The sequence below is a fragment of the Hyperolius riggenbachi genome, chromosome 10 (genome assembly GCF_040937935.1).
Source record: "Hyperolius riggenbachi isolate aHypRig1 chromosome 10, aHypRig1.pri, whole genome shotgun sequence".
In the NCBI taxonomy this organism is placed as follows: domain Eukaryota; kingdom Metazoa; phylum Chordata; class Amphibia; order Anura; family Hyperoliidae; genus Hyperolius; species Hyperolius riggenbachi.
In genome coordinates this window covers 126,713,316-126,726,765 of record NC_090655.1, presented here as the reverse complement: position 1 = coordinate 126,726,765, position 13,450 = coordinate 126,713,316, and the positions used below count along the sequence as shown (strand labels likewise).

General features: G+C 44.2%; 1 protein-coding gene across 3 annotated transcripts in view; it reads right to left on the bottom strand.

Annotated features, from left to right (window-relative positions):
- The window catches only part of PITX3 (paired like homeodomain 3), a 191,171-nt gene that overhangs the window by 142,628 nt on the left and 35,093 nt on the right, over positions 1-13,450 (bottom strand). The window contains exon 1 of one of the 3 annotated variants that reach the window (XM_068257944.1): positions 1,079-1,356. The exons of 1 other annotated variant lie outside the window; for it this stretch is intronic. The gene's annotated coding sequence lies outside the window, so the exon portion shown is untranslated. Of the gene's footprint in view, positions 1-1,078; positions 1,357-13,450 lie in introns of those variants that run through there. One more of the 3 variants, XM_068257943.1, reaches the window with a different exon arrangement.

Below are 13,450 nucleotides of genomic sequence, written 5' to 3'. Positions count from 1 at the left end.
TCTCAGCTCCTCTGGCATGTCACACTGCAGCAGCTGCTCCGCTGGGAGATCTTTCAATACTGCAGCTGTTATACAAAAGTATTGTAAACAAATCTGTAATTCGGATCGCTATAAAAAGTGCTGGAAGTGTAGCACAACCCTCATGCGCGGCTTCCAGGCGCCTGGGCAACCCACAGGCGTTCATGGCCAGCCGATCTGCTACTTTAACTTATTAACGATCGGATCGTTCGGCGAATTGTGTCGTCATCGGCCGCCTTTAAGGGTCATAACTCACTATTCAATTCAATTTATTATATTAAAATTAAATATATATATATATATATATATATATATATATATATATATATATATATATATATATATATATATATACTATTTTTTTCGTAATATTTAAGTAAAACTCATGAAAACTTTGTCCGCCTGTACGTTGCTGTTTACCGCTACTTCCGCGCACAGATCGTCCATGCTTTTGTTTCTGCTAACCGGCCAGATAAACAGTTTTCTGTGGCGTCCAAGACTTGCTCACTTCTACTGTAAACAGGAGTCAGTGCTTTATATAAATATCATTTCTCCAGCAGCTGTCTGCAGGCTCAGAGGAGAGCCTTCGTCTATAGCTGATCCCCAGTGCGAGCATCAGAGATCCTCTCTCTAACCTCATCCAACTTTAATTCTTCCTTATTATATGCCTACTCTTTATAATAGTTCGCTCGCTGCCAGATGTGATGATAAAGAATTACCTGTACCGAATCTGGGCACCACCACAATACAAACAGTTATCTTATCGTAACACCATCCTACAAACTTTCATTTCTTACATTACTCTAATAATAGATGATTATAATGTATGCAATCACAATTTATTCCCTGCACAAGTAAAAGCATTTTTACACCAGTAGAGTAGTAGATATACTTGCAGAGATTTTTATGACAAGCAGTCACAAATACTTTGTAGAGATGTAGAATGAATACATCCTATGCACAGCTTATTCCCCCACTGATGTGTGATGCTCAGAACTATTGGGCGAGCACGTGTATGATTATTCCCCTGTACCCCAGTATAATACAGAGGACTACTCACCGTGCAGCTTAGACTCTTCCTAGGAAATCCTTGCGGCAGAACAGTGTCCCGTTGCTGGATAATGCAGACTTGATAGCTGCTGTAATAGTTTAGTACTACCCCTGGTTTCCTGGGCGCCCTGGTCCTTGATAGTCTTGTTGTTTCTCACATGCAGAAGAGAGTAGAAGAGATTCCAGGCGACTGGCTCCCATTCACTACTGCCATTCACTTTATTGTAGGCAACGGGCGCCCCCATCCAGAGCCGATGAGTCCTGCACACTGAGCCGGCCCCTTTCCAGATGCTCAGCCCAACGTAGTGTCTAATATCTGTCTCCTCCAGCTGTGCTGGGCAACGCCCCGCCCAGCCAGGTAATGGCCAATCAGAGAATGAGCTCCCTTCATTGACAGAGATACTTCTGCAGGCACACCTCCGCTGGACAGTCAGCTGAATAGGCACATGGCTTGAGGGAAAAAGGCATGCAAATAGCTACACAGAGCCAAGTTACTGAAGTCTACATAACCAGAATCACCTAAAGGTTTTACTGTATGAATAACATTATAAATATACACTAAGGAAAATTCTGACAGCATTCAGGTTGATGTATAAATATAGACAGTGTATAAAAAAGATGGACTTTCTATTGAAATCCATCAAATTTGTGTTTCAGTAGGACTCTCTCCGATCCAGTTTCACTCAGATAGAGATGGATAGGCTAATGGGTTGTTATTAAACCATGTCAGCTCCTCTGAGGGAAAGTTATTTAGTTTGATGAACTCTGTGAAAATACTACAGCATATGTCAGAGTTGTAAATATGTCAGAGTTGTAAAGGTGCCATTAACAGCACAATCTCCCAGGTGATTGACAGTAGGATCGTGGGATAACGAAGATCGTTCTATTGTTTGTTCCGTTGATCCAAACTTCGAATCAATTCTACTAGTCTGATTGGTTTGCTTGTCATTTAACCCTCTGTTGGTGATTCAGGAAATTGGATAGTCAAATTGGATCGTCAATGGGCATCTTATACTAAAGTGCCATTTTGCAATGACTGCAGATTTACACCGGAACTTAAGCGAAAGGGAGGGAAAAATCAATACACTGGAAAATGAGAAGTTAAAAAAATAGAAGAGAGATCAAGAAATGTATTTGTTCATATTGTTTGATCCACAATCAGCCTGTATGTAATCATCTTTACTACTGGCAGACATGAAAAAAACAGTCAGCACCAACTACCATTATCTATAACTGCAATCCCTAAACATGCAATAGGTTAAAAGGTTTTTGCGTTATAGATATACATATGTACATTTGTTAAAAAATAAAAGGGAGATCAAGAAATTAGTGATATTTGCCATGTAATTTGTTCATATTGTTTGATCCACAATCAGACTGCATCATCTTTACTACTGGCAGACATGAAAAAAAAACGTACTGCACCGCCTTAACTATAACCACACCCCTAAAAATGGGATAGGCTAAAAGGTTGTTTTTTTATATATACATATGCACATAGGGAGATACTGGTTGCTTGTCAAATGGAAATAGCTGTTATTTCCCACAATGCAACAAGGCTCACAGACAGGAAACTGTCAAGAACTAGGTCCTGACATCACACTGTGGGAAAAGTTTCACCACAAAATCAGCCATATTGACCCCCCTGATGATCTATATGTGAAAAGGTAAAGACCTCATGAAAAGAGGAAGTATCAGCTACAGATTGGGTTTAAGTTCAAGCCTTGGTTACAGTTCCTCTTTAATAAATCTTTCTTTTTTTTTTTTACCTCATAGGACGCAATTTTTTAAGACTAGTGCAAAGGAAACTGAAGCAAAAGCAGAACAGACTCCCAGGACTACCTGTCACTATCTTTTCTTCATTTAACAGCTGCAATCTGATTGGTTGTTTTGAGCATCTGTAGTTGTTTCAGAATTTTTGTACCTGTCATGACAGATCACTCCCTCTGTGTCTTCAGCTTAGAGGAAGTCTTGCATAGCCAGGAGGAACATCATTTTGCACAACTAAGCTTCAGCAAATCAGTTATGTTGGTGGTTTATTCAAAGCAGCTAACTTTAGGATATTCATTCAGCAGCTTTCTAAGAAAATTAACATTTGCGGTCATAGTAAAGCACTGCACATATGCATGCATACATTTGCCTGTTAATAATACAGGAAACACAAAGGGGTGTGTTTCAGAATTATACAGCCTGATTTGCTTAATGTGCACATTGTACCAGAGAGCTTTAGATTATGCCATCCAAGCTTTCTAAAATTTGCTAGTTGCCTGGCTATAGTGCTGGAACAAGCATGCAGATCAGGGAAGTCTTAAAGGACAACTGTAACGAGAGTGATATGGAGGCTGCCATATTTTTTTCTTTTATAAACAATACCAGTTGTCTGGCTATCCTGCTGATCCTTTGCCTCTAATACTTTTAGCCATAGCCATAGACCCTGAACAAGCTTGCAGCAGATGAGGTGTTTCTGACATTGGTGTCAGATCTGACAAGATTAGCTACATGCTTGTTTCTGGAGTTATAACACTACTGCAGCCAAATAGATCAGCACGGCTACCAGGAAACTGGTATTGTTTAAAAGGAAATAAATATGGAAGCCTCCATGTTTTTCTCACTTTAGTTGTCCTTTAAAAGAAATCATCAGGCTAAAAAAAATAAAAAAAATAAAAATAAATAAAATAATAGTTTTACTTATCCAGAGTTTCCTCCAGCCTCTGGCAGCCGTCTTGTGCCCTTGCCGTAGCTCCGGTGGATCCCAGTCCCTTCCGGTGTAGATGCCGACCTCTCCAGGTGAGCGCCGATGTCAGTCATACGGACATGGTCTCGAGTATTCTGCATAGGCGCAGAACTACTGCGCCTGCACAGAACACTCAAGACCACGTGCGAGTGATTGACAGCGGGCTTGCCCAGGCACAGTAGATGCCGACCTGTCGAGGTTGGCATCTACACCGAAAGGGAGCAGGAGCCACCGGAATTACGGCGAGGGCTGTCAGAGGCTGGAGGAACCCCCGGCTAAGTAAAGCTCTTTTTTTTTTTTTTTTTAGCCTGATGATTCCTGTAAGACTTCCCTGATCTGCATGCTTGTTCCAGCACTATAGCCAGGAAACTAGCAAATTTTAGAAAGCCTAGATGGCAACCTCTAAAGCTCTCTGGTACAATATGCACATTAAGCAAATAAGACTTTATAATTCTGAAACACACCCCTTTGTGGATTCACAGATATGCAAGATACAATTGTCATGTGAGCGAATGTACCCCCCCCCCCCCCCCCACACACACACACACACACCTCCCCTATACCACCATACATGCTAGCTTTTGAACAGCGCACTGATAAGTCAAATGGTCCTTCTTCTGTTAAGCTTGGAGAATGCAACATCTAATTTCAGATTTTGTTTAATCAGTTATCTGTTTCATCTCAGGCCATCCTAAAAAAAGTCTGAACTTAGAGAACGTGATGCTGTTGCCTCTGAATCCTGTTTGTAAATGGTTTCTCCTTTGCATGGTGGAAATTTAGCTTGCATTTGGGGATGTGATGTGACAATCACCATTCACAAACAGTGGTTTCTGGAAGCGTTCCTTAGCCTATGTAGTGGTTTCCACAAAAAATAATGTCCAATTTTAATGTAGTGCTTCCTGAGGACCCAAAGATCACATGCATTTATTACAGTTGCGGCACCAGGGAGGAGCTTTTCGGGCTCTAGCACCCCAAAATCTTCATTAGCACCCTGATAGGCTAGCACTGACACCCCTGCCGGTAGTACCACTGGCAACGTAAGTATCGTAACAAGCCCCCTGCCTGGCACCTATACCAGACTATCTATACTGGAGGGAGGCACCTATACCTGGCTACCTGTACTGGGGGTATCTATACCAGGCTACCTATACTGGGGCACCTATACCTAGTTACCTATACTGGGTGCACCTATGCTTGGCTACCTATATTGGGTGAACCTATACCTGGCTACCTATACTGGGGGCACCTATACTTGGCTACCTATACTAGAGCACCTATACCTAACCTGGCTACCTATACTGGGGGCACCTATACCTGGCTACCTATACTGCTAATCTTCATTAGTACCCTGATAGCACCGACACCCCGTCTGTGGTACCAGTGGCAACATAAGTATTATAACAAGCTATGTATGAGCCACCCTGCCTGGCACCTATACAAGCTACCTATAGTGGTGGTACCTAAACCAGGCTACCTATACTGGAGGGAGGCACCTATACCTGGTTACCTATACTGGGTACACCTATGCTTGGCTACCTATGCTGGTGGTACCTCTACCTAGATACCTATAGTGGGGGCACCTATACCTGGTTACCTATACTGGGGGCACCTATACCTGGCTACCTATACCAGGGCACCTGTACCTGGCTACCTATACTGGGGGCACTTATACCAGGCTACCTATACTGGGGGAGCCTATAACTGGCTAACTATACCGGGGGCACCTATACCAGGCTATCTACACTGGGAGGAGGAACCTATAACTAGTAATGGGCGAACCTCCGATTTTAGGTTCGCGAACCGGGTTCGCGAACTTCCGCGGAAGGTTCGGTTCGCGAAAAAGTTTGCGAACCGCAATAGACTTCAATGGGGAGGCGAACTTTGAAAAATAGAAAAAAATATGCTGGCCACAAAAGTGATGGAAAAGATGTTTCAAGGGGTCTAACACCTGTAGGGGGGCATGGCGGAGTGGGATACACACCAAAAGTCCCGGGGAAAAATCTGGATGTGACGCAAAACAGCGTTTTAAGGGCAGAAATCACATTGAATGCTAAATTGCAGGCCTAACGTGCTTTAAAATATCTTGCATGTGTATACATCAATCAGGTAGTGTAATTAGAGTACTGCTTCACACTGACGCACCAAACTAACTGTGTAACGCACCGCAAGTTACCAGCTGTTTGTGTAGTGACGGCCATGCTGGACTACTGCGTAACATGGCGAGATTGCTCTTCCTCACTCAGTGATGTCAGGTAATGTGTGACTGCCTTCTCAACTTTCCATGGAATTGTTAAAAAGCTTACGTTTTGTTTTTAAATTACATTTTCTACTTGCTATGTACTTGTTCAGTACCGCTACAATGAGAATCCTATGGAGGCGGGCAAGACTGGCATTGTGACCCCGGGTAATGGCCGGGGAATGAGGATTTGAATCCGGTGTGGAGCCTGAGCAACGGCTACCACTACACATCCAAGGAGGGCAGCAGGCAGGCATGCACGCCCGCCCTGAGGTAGTGACCAAAAATAACAATACAGGAGGACTATCGAGGGCTTGCTGTATTTGAAATGAATGTACTTTAAATCCTTTAACGAGAACCAGTTATGGCGGGCAAAGATGACACCACATTCCTTTCACGAGAATCATATGGAGGCGGGCAAGTCTGCCATTTGTGACCCCTGGTAATGGCCAGGGAATGAGGGATGGAATCCGGTGTGGAGCCTGAGCAACGGCTACCACTACACACCCAAGGAGGGCAGAAGGCAGGCATGCACGCCCGCCCCGAGGTAGTGACCAAAAATAACAATACAAGACTCAGGAGGACTTTTGAGGCCCTAATTGTAATGAATCAACTTTAAATCCTTTAGGGCCTGTTTCTACTACACGCAGATTCTGCATGCATAAAACTGACTCCAATGAATGTCTATGGGCCTGTTTCCACTGAACGCGATTTTTCTGATGCAGATTTCCCATAGGCATTCATTGGAGTCAGTTTTCTGCATACAGAATCTGCGTGTAGTGGAAACAGGCCCTTAACGGGAATCCGTTATGGAGGGCAAGTCTGCCATTGTCACCACGGGTAATGGGCGGGGAATAAAGGTTGGATTCCGGCCCGTAGTGGGAGCCTGCTGAGACCCATGCTGTAGCTGCCCTGACCGTGCTTTGCAGACCAGGCATCTGTGGTCAGATGGACCCTTGACCCAGCGGAAGACAAACCAAGTCGAAAGCATTTGCCAAGAATGTTTTACGGAGGGCAAGTTTTTTGCCATTTTTTTAAATTGTTTGAAACTGTAGATGGTTGTATTTTTCAATTGTTTTAAAATGTAGATGGTTGTATTTTTAAATTGTTTGAAACTGTAGATGGTTATATTTTTAAATTGTTTGAAACTGTAGATGGTTGTATTGCGTTCCGGAGTTGGAGCCTGAGCAACGGCTACCACCACACATCCAGGCAAGGAGGGCAGCAGGCAGGCATGCACGCCCGCCCCGAGGTAGTGACCAAAAATAACAATACAGGACTCAGGAGGACCTTTTGAGGCCCTAATTGTAATGAATCAACTTTAAATCCTTTAACGGGAATCCGTTATGGAGGGCAAGTCTGATGGTGCCTTCACTGCAAAAGGTAGCTATGTGCAGTGAGGTGAGTTCACTCAACCCAAAGGTAGTTATATATGCAGTGAGGTGAGTTCACTGAACACAACAGGTAGTTAGATGCAGTCAGCTGAGTTCACTCAACACAAAGGTAGTTATATATGCAGTGAGGAGAGTTCACTGAACACAAAAGGTAGCTATGTGCAGTGAGGTGAGTTCACTCAACCCATAGGTAGTTATATATGCAGTGAGGTGAGTTCACTGAACACAACAGGTAGTTAGATGCAGTCAGCTGAGTTCACTCAACACAAAGGTAGTTATATATGCAGTGAGGTGAGTTCACTCAACAGAAAAGGTAGATATGCAGTGAGGTGAGTTCACTCAACCCAAAGGTAGTTATATATGCAGTGAGGTGAGTTCACTCAACAGAAAAGGTAGATATGCAGTCAGCTGAGTTCACTCAGCACAAAGGTAGTTATATATGCAGTGAGGTGAGTTCACTGAACACAAAAGGTAGCTATGTGCAGTGAGGTGAGTTCACTCAACCCAAAGGTAGTTATATATGCAGTGAGGTGAGTTCACTGAACACAAAAGGTAGCTATGTGCAGTGAGGTGAGTTCACTCTACAGAAAAGGTAGATATGCAGTGAGGTGAGTTCACTCAACTTAAAAGGTAGTTTTAAAAGGTAGACCATCTACACCCGCTACTCACAGCCATTGCCAGTTCCCTGCTGTTTTGAGGGAATCCGACGGCGGATTAGATGCAACATCTGGGCTTCCAAGCCTCCGGCCCCCACTGCTGCCAGTGTCATTGCTGCTGCCCAGGTGAGCCTAACATCACCCAAGGGTGCCAGACAATCATCTTGTCCACTCCATCCAGGATCCAGGCCCTCCACTGCTGAACTCGCTGTGGCCCTCCTGGCTGCTGGCTCCTACTCCCCCGTTTTTTGCTGCACTGTGGGTTAGCCACCCTGGCCCTCACATGGATCAGACAATCACACCGGCAACCTGGCTTCCCAGACTGGCATCCTAAGGCCCATCTTCACTAGGATGTTGCCAGACCAGTAGCCATGGATCCTTCATAGCGGATCGCTTACAGACGCAAAGCCAGCCAGTCGGGACACTTACTGGTTACACTGCAATCCTAAGGGGTTTTACTGTCACTGCTCTCTCACCTTCTCTTTATTTTTCCTTCTCTCACTTTCCTCTCCTCTCTCTCTTTTCCCAGGATAGACCGGGAAACATCCGATTCAAAGTATCGCTGCAGAAGCGTTTTGAGTGCCATGGACAGCAGCGGAATATCCCCGGTCCTTTCCCTTGGGTTTATCTTTTACGGTTCCTTTACCTTTACCTTATATGCTATACTCTGCCTGAATATGCATTGTATCTACTGTATGCACTGTATGTATCCACTGTATATCTAATACTGTACCATCACCGACCCTGTTTGTGCCAAAATCAATTCCGGGTACAACTCACGTTGTACTTGGCGAAATAAATGGATTCTGATTCTGATTCTGAGTTATATGCAGTGAGGCAAGTTCACTCAACACAAAAGGTAGTTATGTGCAGCGAGGTGGGTTCACTCAACACAAACGTAGGTGTATGCAGTGATGAGGTGGGTTAACTAAACACAACAGGTACTAGTAGTAGGTAAATGCAGTACTGGGTGGGTAGTACAATGTGCAGCTCCCTGTCACACACACAGGTAGTCACTGAATGTGCTGCTGAATGCTGGTGGGCTGCTGGCAGTGGGACACACACATTATGAATTAGCAATGCTGTCTAAGCAACACAAGTGTCTCACACACACAGGTAGTCACTGAATGTGCTGTTGCTGCTGCTGCTGGCAGTGGGACACACAGTATGAATTAGCAATGCTGTCTAAAAAACACAAGTGTCAGTTTCAAACACAGAAAAAAAAAATTGATCACACGAGCAGGATGAGCTATGAAAAGAGCTGTTCTGGGGCGCTATTATAGCGATAAGATTCAGCTAGGAGCATGCTAAGAAGGCAAGAGCAGCTGTCCCTAGTCTGTCTTTAGCAGGCACACTAGTGAGGCTAATGGCCGCCGGAGCCTGCCTTATATAAGGGGGGGTGGGGCTCCAGGGCTTAGTATAGCCGGATTGGCTACAATGTGCCTGCTGACTGTGATGCAGAGGGTCAAAGTTGACCCTCATAGAGCATTATGGGAAAGTTCGCGAACCACCCGAAGTTCGCCTGGAACCTTTCGCCGGCGAACCGTTCGGCCCATCTCTACCTATAACAGGTTACCTATACTGGTTGGACCTATGCTTGGCTACCTATAAAGGGGCACCTATACCTAGCTACCTATATTGGGGGCACCTATACCTGGCTACCTATAATTGGGGCACCTATACCTAGCTACCTATACTGGGGGCACCTATACCTGGCTACCTATACTGGGGGCACCAATACTTGGCTACTAGGGGGCACCTATACCTGGCTATCTATGCTGGAGGAACCTATACCTGGCTAAATATACTGGGGAACTTAAACCAGACTACCTTTACTGGGGGCACCTATACCAGGCTACCTATACTGGGACTCCTATACCTAGCTACCTATACTGGGGGAACCTATACCTGGCTACCTGTACTGGGGGCACCTATACCAGGCTACCTATACTGGGGCACCTATACCAGGCTTCTTATACTGGGGGTACCTATACTTAGCTACCTATACTGGGGTCACCTAAACCAGGCTATTTATGCAGGGGGAACCTCTACCCGGTTACTTATACGGGGGCACATCTTGAATCAAGGAGCGATTCTTGTTCTCTGAAGGAAAATCACAAATGTGATTGCTGCAATTTTCAGTGTGAAACAGACAGGCTTTTTTCACAGTTATTTTATGCTATTTCTCTGCTCTCCACTAGGCTGCTATGCCAGAGCTTTGTCTGATGCTATGCCACTGCTGCTATTTCTCTGCTCTCTACTAGACTGCTAGGCCAGAGCTGTGTCTGATCCTGTGTTGTTGCTGCTATTTCTCTTCTTTCCACTAGACTGCTATGCCGGAGCTGTGTCTGATCCTGTGGAGTTGCTGCTGCTATTTCTCTTCTTTCCACTAGGCTGCTATGCCAGAGCTGTGTCTAATCCTGTGCTGCTGCTGCTGCTGCTGCTGCTGCTGCTGCTGCTGCTGCTATTTCTCTGTTCTCCACTAGGCTGCTATGTTGCTTCTGTGTCTAATCCTGGGCTGCTATTTTTCTGCTCTCCACTAGGCTGCAATACTAGAACTGTGTCCAGGGGCGTAAAAATATACCCTGCAAGGGATGCAGCCTCAGGGTGGCTCAGAAGCCGCAGGGGGCCCCATGGGGAGAGAAGTTTCTTTTCCCTATCCTCAGAGACTGAAAACTAAGGGCACGGAGAGAAAAAGCTTTCTGCTCTCTGCACAATTGTTCTAATGACTGTATCTGCTCAGTCACTGATAAGGAATCATACAAAGTTTTGTAGACAAAAATTTGTAGACAGTCTCTATTTAGTGTGAAACAGGCTGTCGTGTACAGCGATGCTCTACCCCCAACCTTTCTATCCCTCCCCAAGTGCTCTGTACTGTAGTGATGCTGGAGGAGTCTGCAGAGCCAGTTCTGCTCCATTAGAGATGGACAGAGTGATTGTAATAAGCTAACACTTGTCTGTCGGCTTTCTGTATGTGTTTTCTGCACATCATGTGTGTCTGTATGTGTGAAAACATGCACGTTTTATCACAGAAGCTAATGTAATTGATAGAAAAAATGCGTGCAGTGCTTCACTGATGTCTGTTTTTAACTGCATGGGGAAAACACATTCAAGTGTGCACTAGCCAAATGAATAACATTGGTTCTCAGTTTACCTGTGCAGAAAGCGACGGAGGGGGGCCCCATCCAAAGTTTCTCAGGGACGCCCAGTGATTTCTAGTTACGCCCCTGACTGTGTCTGATCCTGTGTTGCTGCTACTATTTCTCTGCTCTCCACTAGGATGCTATGCTGGAGCTGTGCCTGATCCTGTGCTGCTACTGCTGCTGCTATTTCTACTGTGTCTGATCCCATGCTGCTGCTACTGCTGCTGCTATTTCTATGCTCTCCACTAGGCTGCTATGCTGGAGCTGTGCCTGATCCTATGCTGGAGCTGTGCCTGATCCTATGCTGGAGCTGTGCCTGATCCTGTGCTGCTGCTGCTGCTGCTGCTATTTCTACTGTGTCTGATCCCATGCTGCTGCTATTTCTACTGTGTCTGATCCCATGCTGCTGCTATTTCTACTGTGTCTGATCCCATGCTGCTGCTGCTACTGCTGCTGCTATTTCTATGCTCTCCACTAGGCTGCTATGCTGGAGCTGTGTCTGATCACATTTTCTACTGTATTATATTATACTAGTGATATTTACGCCCCAATATCTCAGCACTCATACTTCCTACACACTCCAAACTACCTCTTTGCCAAATTACAGGCCCCCTCCCCAGTCCTGGTTTCCGAGATATGGTATATCAATGCCATCTTGTGAACCAGTGGGGCTGGGGGTCCCCCTCTTACCTCAAAATGTGAAGTGTGTAGGAGCTAAGCGTCAGGATACATACTTAAATATCAGCAGCAGCATCTAGTAGGGCCCGAGCCCACTAACGCTGCGCAGTGGTGTCAGCTTCTGTCCGCTTTTCAGCATCTGTAACATTGATGTGTTGCTGAAAAGCGGACACAACTGCGTTAGTGGGCTCAGGCCCTTATGCAAATCAGGAATTACAGTGCTGCCCAAAATTATTTATACCCCTGGCAAATTTTAACTTAAAGTTACTTTTATTCAACCAGCACGTAATTTTTTGATGGGAAATTAAATAGGTGTCTCCCAAAAGATAATAAGATGATGTACAAGAGGCACTGGAATGTAAAGCAGTTAATGTAGTTAGCTATTAGATCATGTTCTGCCTTTTTTTTTTTTTTTATTTAACTAGATTTATATTGCAGAAAAGGTAAAAACAGAGGTAATAGGGTACACAACACATCGAGTAAATATATTTATAAAATAGTCAATTTTCACATAGCAAAATACTACAGCATTTGTGAAATGTGTTATTAACATAAAAAAAAGTCTAACAAAATACCCAGATAGCTCATGGTCACCCAGGACTGCTTGGAATGTAAATAGAGCTGAAAGAGACCAAAAAGTCCTCTTAATAAAAAGCAACGCTGAATATAAATGTGCCTTCTTAAAACAAGTGTACTATTCCCAGTTAAATACAGGATTTAAATTATTATACACCAATTCCTCCCAACTTCCTGAAATGAAAAACAGGCATGCCGCCATTCAAAGCAAAAATGTTGTTAGAAACTTACCCACAAGATCCCTTGAGCCACGCCCCTAACACACCTCCAGGTTTGCATACAAGAATTAAAAAAAGACATATTTTTATTCTTAAAATCTTTTTGGCTTTACCTGTTATTTCTATTCACTTAATAACAGCGTTTTATAGGACAGTAATTCAGAGGATGAATCTAAAGCTAAGCACAATGTGAATATTCTTTTTAGTAGATAAATACATTCATTTTGACCTGAAAGAGGGACAAATAAGGAAGAAAAGGGAATGGGGATTTGCTTCCCAAAAGAGGGACAGTTGGGAACTAAGCAACCCTTCTCCTTTTGACCTGCATGGAAGGGATGATGTGGCCATTTTAGGGGGAATGGGTCTGATGGCAAACTCCTGGGGAGTGTGAGATGGGGTCTGTCTATCAGTAGATAAACCAGGGAGAGCGATCTATTGGTCACACTGTATACCTCTGAAATAAGGCCTTGTATTTATCTCTTTCTTTTTCTTGAGACAAATACCACTGTATGACTATGGGGAAGGGGGTTGGAGAACAAGGCAGAAGCTTAAAAATATGTCTGTAAAGTATGCTTTGCAACAAAAAAGTTGCAAAGGTCTTGTACAAGATCTTTACTTTGAACCATCATGTGATACCTCTTGAGCGATACCTTGGTAATGAGACACATTTATAGAGAAGATCACTAAGGACTAAACTAGCTGATGTTAATGTGCACTAATAGGGAACACGACTGCTTTCTAAATACT